The 10,407-nt window shown below is 42.3% G+C and overlaps 1 protein-coding gene across 1 annotated transcript in view; it reads left to right on the plus strand.

The window, feature by feature from the left end:
- The first annotated feature begins 6,367 nt into the window (after positions 1-6,367).
- LOC143285111 (uncharacterized) overlaps positions 6,368-10,407 on the plus strand; it is a 32,799-nt gene continuing 28,759 nt past the window's right edge. Inside the window, exon 1 of the mRNA XM_076592326.1 lies at positions 6,368-6,497. The gene's annotated coding sequence lies outside the window, so the exon portion shown is untranslated. The remainder of the gene's footprint in view (positions 6,498-10,407) is intronic.

The following is a 10,407-nucleotide window of genomic DNA, read 5'->3' on the forward strand; positions in this document are numbered from 1 at the left end:
TCAGTCTACGTTCATCCCCGATTCTTTGCTGTTGTTGTTGTTGTTGTTGTTGTTGTTGCCTTTCTCTGTCTTCACCTGTATCTAGTCTGCTGTCTGTTCTCAAGTCTGTCTACCTGTCTGTCTGTCTGTCTCTTGTTTCTACCTTAGTTTCTGTCTTTCTGTCTGCCTTTGTCTGTCTCTCCCTGTCTTGTCTGTTTGTCTGTTTGCGTGTTGTTCATCTCTCACCTTCTCTCTCTCTCTCTCTCCCTTCTTCTTCTTCTTCTTCCCTTTCTGTCAGTTCTCGTCTGCCCGTCTGTCTTAGTTGTGGCTTAAGTCTCTGTCAAATTGTCTGTCTTTGTCTTAGTGTCTGTCTTTCTGTCTCTTTCTTCGTCCCTGTCGTTATATTTACTGTCTGTCTGTCTGTCTCTCTCTCTGTCTCTTGAGTCTTTATCTGTCTGCCGCTCTATCCCCCACCCCCACATCCACCCCCTACTCTGTTTTTTTTTTTTTCTCACACCCTTTCTTGCCTTTAGTTTCTTTGACTGGTACAGTTTTTGTTTTGTTTTTTCTCAGGCGTTTGGTCTGTCTGTTCATTCCGGTCTGTATGACAACCTTCAGAGCGTCATCATCAATCATCGAGGTCATCCGTCTTGCTGTTTTAATGTTTTAATTGGTGTCTTTTGTGTGCTGAAAACACAACCAGTTTAGTCAATTGTATTCGATGATACTCCTCTCCCTTTCTTACCCCAAACCTGCCCCCACTTCCCAACTCACGGGGGGATAGTTAGCCATGGGCCAAATCCCTTTTTTTTTGTGTGTCTGGACAATGAAGCCGTGCCCCCCCCCCCCCCCCCCAGCCCCTCTTCCCCACCCTCCGCACACACACACACACACAATACCAGTCCTGTCCTGATTAGATCCTGTGCAGTGTGAACGTCGTCCAATTACCCTGTTTGTCGTTCACCTTACCTCCCTGAGCGTTGGTTGATTTCCTGTGTTGTCTGCTTATATCCCCCGACTGTTGTTGTCTCTGTCTTTATCTGTGTCTGGTCTCTGCTGTCTGTTCTCAAGTCTGTCTTCCTACCTATCTGTCTGTCTTTTGAATTGACCTCAGTCTTTGTATATATCTGCCAGTTTACCTGTTTGTCTCTCTGTTTATCCGTCTGTTTGTCTGTCTCAGACTCTTGTCTTCTTGTCTCTGTCTGTCTGTCTGTCTGTATGTATGTATGTATGTCTCTCTTTCTCTTCCTTTCTATGTCTCTCTGTTTGTCCCTGTCTCTCGTCCCCTTTGTAGTCCCTCTATCTCTATCTGTCTATCTATCTATCTATCTATATCTATTTATCTGTCTCACTCTCTTTATTGTTTTCAGTGCAGTCTTTGACACAGTTCCTTCTGTGACACAGGTCTGTATATTCTATCCAGGCTGTGTAACCGTCATTGATTGATTGACATGAATACTTAATGATCATGGAGATCATTTGTCTTGCTGTTTCAGTGGTGTCCTCCAAGGATCCCTTTTGGGCAATGTTCTTTTTAGGCTGTATACACAACCAGCTTAGACAATTGTATGTGTGACTCTCTCTCCCCCCCCCCCCCCCTCCCATTCTCACCAGAACCCACTTCCCATCCATATTACTGAGCAGACCATTCGTCTTGCTGTTTCACTAGTGGGTGTCCTCCAAGGATACCTTTTGGGCAGTGTTCTTTTTAGGCTGTATACACAACCAGCTTAGACAATTGTATGTGTGACTCTCTCTTCCCCCCCCCCCCCCCCTCTCTCCCCCACCTCCCATTCTCACCAGAACCCACTTCCCATCCATATTACTGAGCAGACCATTCGTCTTGCTGTTTCACTAGTGGGTGTCCTCCAAGGATACCTTTTGGGCAGTGTTCTTTTTAGGCTGTATACACAACCAGTTTAATAATAATAATAATAATGGATACTTATATAGCACACTATCCAGAAATCTGCTCTAGGTGCTTTACAAAAACGCTTTTGTTAACATAAAACATTATATCTATGTTACATACACACACCAAAATGTGACTACACACACACACACACACACACACACACACACACACACACGCACGCACACACACACACACACACACACACACACACACACACACACACACACACACACACACTGCATACATACATTTTAACATACATGTGTATCTAACAGCTACCCTAACACATACACACACATAGGCAGGCACAAACTTACATAAACACACGCACACACAATACACATTCATATACATGCATGTAGTTATGTACACATACATATGTATACACACATAGTCAAGCACAGCTAACGCAAAGGAAGTGGACCTGCCACAATTGAACTTATTGCTGAGGGAAAAGGTGAGTTTTGAGACGAGATTAAATTTTAAAAGATGCGAGGGAATCAGAATAACGGAGGTTATCAGGGAGCTTGTTCCACGTCTTTGGCGATTGAAAAGAAAACGATCTGTGTCCATAGGTATCCTGAGAAGTCAATTAGTCAATTATAGTCAATTATATGTGTCCCCCCCCCCTTCCCACCAGAACCCACTTCTCATCCACATCACTGAGCAGAAGAAAGCCACAGGGTGAAGCCCTTTTCTCTTTTGTCTTTTGACAATGCACCAGTGCCCCGCCCCCCACACCCCCTCCCACTTGTACCCCCCCCCACCCTCCACACACACACACACACACACACACACACACACACACACACACACACACACACACACACGCACGCACACACACGCACACACACACACACACACACACACACACACACACACACACACGCACGCACACACACGCACACACACACACACACACACGCACACACACACACACACACACACACACACACACACACACACACACACTGCTAGAACTGCCCGAATAGCCTGTGTGTGAATGTCGTAGAATTACCTTCCTGTTTACCGTCCCCCTTTCCCAGCGCGTTGGTCGATTTCCTGCTGGGTCTTCTTATATCCCCGATTTTTGTTTGTTTGTTTTTGTCTTTTCTGTGCCTTTGTATCTAGTCTACTGTTTGTTCTCAAGTCTGTCTACATGTCTGTCTGTCTTGTGCTTTTGACTTTTGTCTCTGTCTTTCTGTTTACCTCGACCTTAGTCTGTATAATTATGTCTCTCCCTCTCTGTCTGTCCCTCTTCTTATCCCTCTCTCTACCTTTCTGTGCCCCTCTGTCTATCTGTCTATCTATCTATCCGTATGCACTCTTTCACTCCCTTTATATTTGATACAGCACTTTGTGTGGCATTGTCTTGCTCCATCCAGTCTGTCTAACCTTGCCAGTACTGTCATCATAAATCATTGATAACATTTGTCTTGCTGTTTGCTGTTCATCCGAGGATCTCTCATGGAGATTTTGTTTTTCCTGAGGAATGTACTGTACACATAAGTTTAGTGAATTGTTTGATGACTCCATTCCTCTCTTGCCCTGACCCCTGTGTGTGTGTGTGTGTGTGTGTGTGTTGCTTTCGTCTTGCTGAGAAATGCATATATACACACAAACACATAGAGTAAACACACACACATGCGCACGCGCATCCACACATTCTCTCTCTCTCTCACTCTCTCTCTCTCTCTCACATACACACACACACTCTCTCTCTCTCTGTTTCTCTATCTCTCCCTCTGTCTCTCTGTCTGTCTCAGTCTCTGCCTCCCCCCCCCTCCCCCTCCCTCCCCTCTCTCTCTCGTAATCTTTTCGAAGTACTCAGCATGCAATCTACAGATGAAGGATGAACAGACAGAAAATGAATTCCACAGCACCTCTGTTGAACCCAATCTCATTTCCTCAGGGCAGTCAGCTGAATGAGAATATCTTCCACCACCCACTTCAAGTAAAATGGTCGCAATCACAGCAGATCCACCACCACCACCACCCCTCCCCCAATCCCTCTGCCAAGAGTGGTCGAGCTCCGCTCTTTTCCTTGAACTGGAAAATTCTTTCGCGTATCGAACATCTTGTTTCTGGAACTACAAAGTGTTTGATTCTGTCCGTTACCTTGATTCCAAGATGCCAGATCTCTCCCTCCGTCTCTCTCTCTCTCTGCCCCCCCCCCTCCTCCCACCCCCTTCTCTCTCTCTCTCTCTCCACCTCTTCCCCGACATCTCTTTTCCTCTCTCTTCCCCTCTCACTTGTCTCTCTCTCTCTCTCTCTCTTACTCTGTGTCTGCCCCTCTTCTCTCTCCCTCTCTCTGTGTCTGTCTCTCCCTTTCTCTCTGTCTATCTCTGTCTGTCCGTCTGACCGTCTGTCTGTTTTCTTTCAGCTTAATGCTCCAGTTACTGTGTGGCGAGCCTATTAGAAAGTTAAAAACAAATCATGTTGCATGACTAACTTTCCTTACTTTCTTCCAAATGTCAGCACGTCACTTCCGTTTTACCGCACTTTCTCCACTGGTTACCTGTTACAAAAAAAAAGAAGAAAAAAAAAGGCATACTTTGCAAAACTTTCTCTTGCGCCTCGGATTCACGACTTCCGCTTACGTTCATGGACATCTTCAGTGAAGCTTTTTGCTCTCCTCGTCAGTCCCCATTGTCCCGTTTGTCTGCCGACACCCATTCACTTACAGTTCCATCCTGTGGAGCCACAATTTTTTTTATTTTTCTACCCACTTTCTCTGATAAAGTTTCCTCACAGAAAATGTTGTCTGGGATTTCTTTCTTTCTTCTTCTTCTTCTATTCTTTCCGTCATATTTATCTCCTTTTTTTGTGTTTTGTTTTGAATTCTTTACAATGTTACTGTCTGGTGTGTGTGTGTGTGTGTGTGTGTTCGTTCTTTAGTTCAGCGTCTTTTCACAATTAGTGATATTAGACGATAAAAAGAAAAAAAAATGAAAAAAGGGGATGGGGGATGAGGGGGGAGATGGGGAGAGAGAGAGAGAGAGAGAGAGAAATCAGGATAAAACAGAAAAGGTAGGAAACTACTAAGAAATGCATAACTAACATTATTAGCTTCAACAGTAACAATTCAATAATGATAATAATAACCAAAACTATTAGCACAATTATGGAGTACATTAAAGATATGTAGAAATATGGCTATGAACTAATGTTTTTGAATGTTCTACTAGAAGAACCTCGTTAGAAATAACTTCCCAAAAATCATCTGCAGAATAGTTACTCTCTTTTAAGTACTTGGGCAAGAAGGTAGGTAAGTGCTGACAGTGAAACAAACTAAGATGCAAGCGAACTGCTTGCCACCAATGCATATAATATTTTTACTATATTTTGTCTTCAGCGCGTCACGTTTTATACAGAAGAAAGTAGAGGTTATTAATCTTGTATAGCAAGCTGATGAATTCGATATATTTTCTTTAATAATAATATGGTCGGTGAATAATGTCCCTTTATGTTGTAAAAACTTTGCCTTCCATCGTTTACGAAATCGACCCCATGCTGATTTTTCAAACACAGTGTATGCCTCTTTCACGGAAAGTCGAACATGTATTTTTGTCGATTTTTCTGAATCTTGTGCTCCTATTTTAGCTGCTTTATCCCCAGTTTCATTGCTATAAATGCCCACATAAGAAGGCACCCAACAAAAACTGACATCAGTACCTTTAATCCTCAAACAATGTGCCAAATGATTTGCCTTAATGTGTGTGTGTGTGTGGGGGGGGGGGGGGGGGGGGGGGGGGGCGAGGGGGGAGGGAAGTAGCTGAATTAGTCTTCGTTGCAATGTACATGTGTGGAGTTTTAACTGATTGCCTACAAAGCTGACCATAGCGCTCATGAGATCAGGTATGTCAACAATGAACTTTTCATGTTAGAAGAGCATATATATATATATATATATATATCCGTGTCTCTGTGTATCACTCTCTCACTCAGTCTCAGTCTCTCTCTCTCGCTCGCTGTCTGTATCACTCTCTCTATATATATCACAATCTCTCAGTCTCAGTCTCTCTGTCTGTATCACTCTCTCTCTCAGTCTCTCTCTCCGTGTACCACTCTCTCTCTCTTTCTCTCTGTATCACTCTCTCTCTCTCTCTCTCTCTCAGTCTCAATCTCTCTCTCTCTCTGTATCTCTCCCTCTCTCTGTCTGAGTATCTCTCTCTCTGTCTGAGTATCTCTCTCACTGTCTCTCTCTGTCTCTCTGTCTCTGTCTCTGTCTCTCTCTCTCTCTCTCACGCTCCCTGTCTGTCTGTCTGTGTCGCTGGCTCAGCCCCTTGTTGGCCCCTCTTAACTGTACAATGGTGCCGCGCCCTCACAATCACATTAGGCGTTCCATCCTCTTCCCTTCCCCAACCCCGTCCCATTTCCCATTCCCTGCACACACACACACACACACACACACGCCACGCTCATTCACTGGTCTCCAGTCTCCTGTCTCAGACGGACGGACGCCTAGATGTCCACGCACTTGGGTCGGGAACCTACAACACACACACTACATTACACACACTACACACCACGTGCACGTTTGGTTCCTGGCGAAGTTCCTTTTGCTCAGTCTGCCGTTTGTATAGGCACTGGCTCTCTTCAGGTAGTGGCGGTGTTCGTGGTGGTGGTGGTGGTGGTGGTTTGCCGTGGTTGTGTGTTAGTGGTGGTTGCGGTGGTCCTGTTTTTATATTTATCTATTTATTCAGTTGTTCATCTTTTTTTTTCTTCATTTGTTTCTTTTAATGCTTCTGTTGTTGTTGCTGTTTTGGGTGTTTTTTGTGTTTTTCTTTTCTTTTTTTTTTTAAATCGTTTCTTTTTTTGTCCAAAGATTGCATGATGTTGATATTTATTTATTTATTTATTTATTCATCATTTTTATGATTTAAAAAAAAATCATCATCATCATTAGTAGTAGTAGTACTACTACTACTAGTAGTAGCAGCAGCAGCAGTAGTTGTAGCAGAAGTAGTGGAAATTGTCGTTGTTATCATCATCACGATTATTTGTTGTTGATATATATATATTTTTAAATTTTTCATTTTAATTTGTTTTATTTTATTTCATTTTATTTTGTTTGATTTATTTCCTCAAGGCCTTACTAAGCGCGTTGGGTTACACCTGCTGGTCAGGCACCTCAGCCGGTGCCGCTTAGCAGAGTGCTGTGCATCCTACATGTTTAGCCCGAACACTGCAGAAAAGTGAAACTAATCACGAAGTCACAGAGACGCGTCTGAAACCTTTTTTTTAATTTTTTTTTTTTAAAATAATTTTTGAATCACTTGTGTAAACAAAGTGAGTATATGTTTTAACCCGGTGTTCGGTTGTCTGTGTGTGTGTGTGTGTGTGTGTCCGTGTGTCTGTGTGTCTTTGTGTCCGTGGTCAACTTTGACATTGACATTTTCTCTGCAAATACTTTGTCAGTTGACACCAAATTAGGCATAAAAATAGGAAAAATTCAGTTCTTTCCAGTCATCTTGTTTAAAACAATATTGCACCTCTGGGATGGGCACAAAAAAAAATTCAAAAAAGAAGCCTAATTATATGCAAACTGCATTTACTGTTATATTTATATTATTTGTATTCTCTAAACTTGGCACTCTGACCTCTTATTCTGACACAAGAACAAAGCAGTCATTATTATCATTTTTTGTTGTTGTTTTTTTTTTGTTTTTGTTTAAACAGGAACTTCTTTTGCTAAGCATGGAATTTTTATTTATTTTGCAAACGTTTTGGTGCAGATAGGAAAGAAGGGAAATTACTCTGTAATTAATGCTAGGGGACTTAATTTATCACAAGTGAGTCTTGAAGGCCTTGCCTCTCTTGTTTTTTTGTTTTTTTTACCCGGACTTTCTTGGGTCGACCACCGTTTTAGTTTGTATATAAATCACATAATCAACTATATACCATGGAAATAATCAAACCGATACCCGGCATTCCATAACTATGTCAAAGTAATCAATAGCATTTATGGAATAAATACAACTTTTCATTTACTGATTTTGGGCTTGTTACAATAATATGGAAGGAAAATGTACAAATCATAGTGACAATTAAGTGTACAAAACTTGAAATCAATGTTTTGATGTTGTTGGATTTTGGGGGGTTTGTTTTGTTTTGTTCTTGTTTTTTTTTTCACCTTCATTCATACACAATTCTGTCTGTCTGTTTCTACGTATATGGACAATCACGTTGCAAAACTTTAGTGTTGGAAGATAGTTTGGTTTGTCCGGGGGGCGAGGGGGTGGGGTGGGGGGTGGGGGTGTTCGTGCTCTGGTGTGCTTTCTGGGTGCATGTTTATCTCTTTCTCACTTCTCATTCGATGTCTGAAACCTGTTTTAAAAAATACCAGCACCCGACTGTTAATCTCTATTCCTCGCGATACCTAAGAATCAACAAATTCCTCTCTCGATAATTCCATCGATGTGGTCGGCTTCAGTGAGGCTAAGCCTGTATCCTCTATAGCTCACTGCTTGTAGTCCGGCAGCCAAATGACGATTTGGGGCTTAACCTAAAACACACACACACACACACACACACACACACACACCACATTGACATCAGAATGGATCTCAGCGGTTTTGAGCTCTGGTTTAGGATTTCGTTTCACCCCAAACCAAAACTTCTCACTGTTGTGCTGGTCAGTTTTCGTTTTAGGACAATGCATAACACTGCACAATATCAATTATGTTCATCTATTGTCGGTGTAGAAAAGGAGAAGAAGGAGGAGGAGGGGAAGAAGAAGAAGAAGAAGAAGAAGAAGAAGAAGAAACAATATTAACTCGGGAAGAAGAAGGAAACTATGATGAAGGAGGTGAACAGAGTAATGACATACAAGACGAATGAAGAGTAGAGGAATACGAGTAATGACATATAAGACAAATGATTGAAGAGGGGAGGAATAGGAATAATGACATGTGTGACGAATGATTGAAGAGGAGAGGAATAGGAGTTATGACATATGTGACGAATGATTGAAGGGGAGAGGAATAGGAGTTATGACATATGTGACGAATGATTGAAGAGGAGAGGAATAAGAGTAATGACATATGTGACGAATGATTGAAGGGGAGAGGAATAAGTGTAATGACATATGTGACGAATGATTGAAGAGGAGAGGAATAAGAGTAATGACATATGTGACGAATGATTGAAGAGGAGAGGAATAAGAGTAATGACATATGTGACGAATGATTGAAGGGGAGAGGAATAAGAGTAATGACATATGTGACGAATGATTGAAGGGGAGAGGAATAAGAGTAATGACATATGTGACGAATGATTGAAGAGGAGAGGACTAAGAGTAATGACATATGTGACGAATGATTGAAGAGGAGAGGAATAAGAGTAATGACATATGTGACGAATGATTGAAGGGGAGAGGAATAAGAGTAATGACATATGTGACGAATGATTGAAGAGGAGAGGAACAGGAGTAATGACATATAAGACGAATGATTGAAGCGGAGAAGAATAAGAGGTGAAAGCAGAGAAGCATTAGAATGTCAGGAAAAAGCCCAGGAGAAACAGAACATTCAGTTACTTTTTGGCACCATCTCAGAGTGCAGTTTTGGCAGGTTAAACAGCCAAGGCAGTGGTAGCAAACGCGTGTTCGTTTCTGGTAACTTCAAATGCTGTCCAGATTTTCCTCACTGGCTTAACTGTGTAGTACTCCCAAAACGAAATCCCATACGGTAACTTAACTTATGAGTTTGCCATGAGATATCCACCAATTATAGGTAGGCACAAGCAAATGAAAGATTCTTTGATATAATAACAGCAAAAACGTCCTGTCCAAGTATGATTTTTTGTTGAAACATTGGCTAAATACTGGGGGGGAAAAAGTAAGTGTCATTTTCACTCAGAATACTTCTAACATTGTCTTGGCTTTATGAATTCATTAAAACGGGCAGATAATCCCGTTGTTTTCCTAGCAAAGAAGATGTGTAAGTATTATTGATCGTGGGTTAATGACTATCCAAGCTAATCGGCTATTAGAGTATTACCAGCCGTACGATTATGCTATTGCGTTTCATTTCAGTAATTGCAATTAAGTTTTGCAAATACAGACTGCTTTTTCGACAGCTTCTGTCCCCACCCACCACCCCCCCACCCGCCACATTCTCCCCATACCAGCCAGGCTAAACACAGTGCTGCACTGACACAACTTTCCCATACATTTTAGGGACGACACCTACTAGCTCCCTCGTCAACGATGTCCTCAACTGCACTTATGTCACACAGACACACACACACACACACACACACACACACACACACACACACGCCACAACTCTTATTAATTAAAATAACAATCTCATGACAAATCATGAGCATCACCTCTTGATGTGTCCCCACTCCGTCTCTCTCTCTCTGTCTGTCTCAGAGACACCACTCCACACGCCTTTTTCCTGTGCGGGGTGACAAAGTGCCACAAAAATCCGACAACTGCTAAACGAACATGGGTGTGATTTTCCGCTCGCAGGCTGCTGCTGCTGCTCCTTCTTGGGCGTTTC

Source organism: Babylonia areolata, chromosome 8 (assembly GCF_041734735.1).
Source record: "Babylonia areolata isolate BAREFJ2019XMU chromosome 8, ASM4173473v1, whole genome shotgun sequence".
Taxonomy (NCBI): Eukaryota; Metazoa; Mollusca; class Gastropoda; order Neogastropoda; family Buccinidae; genus Babylonia; species Babylonia areolata.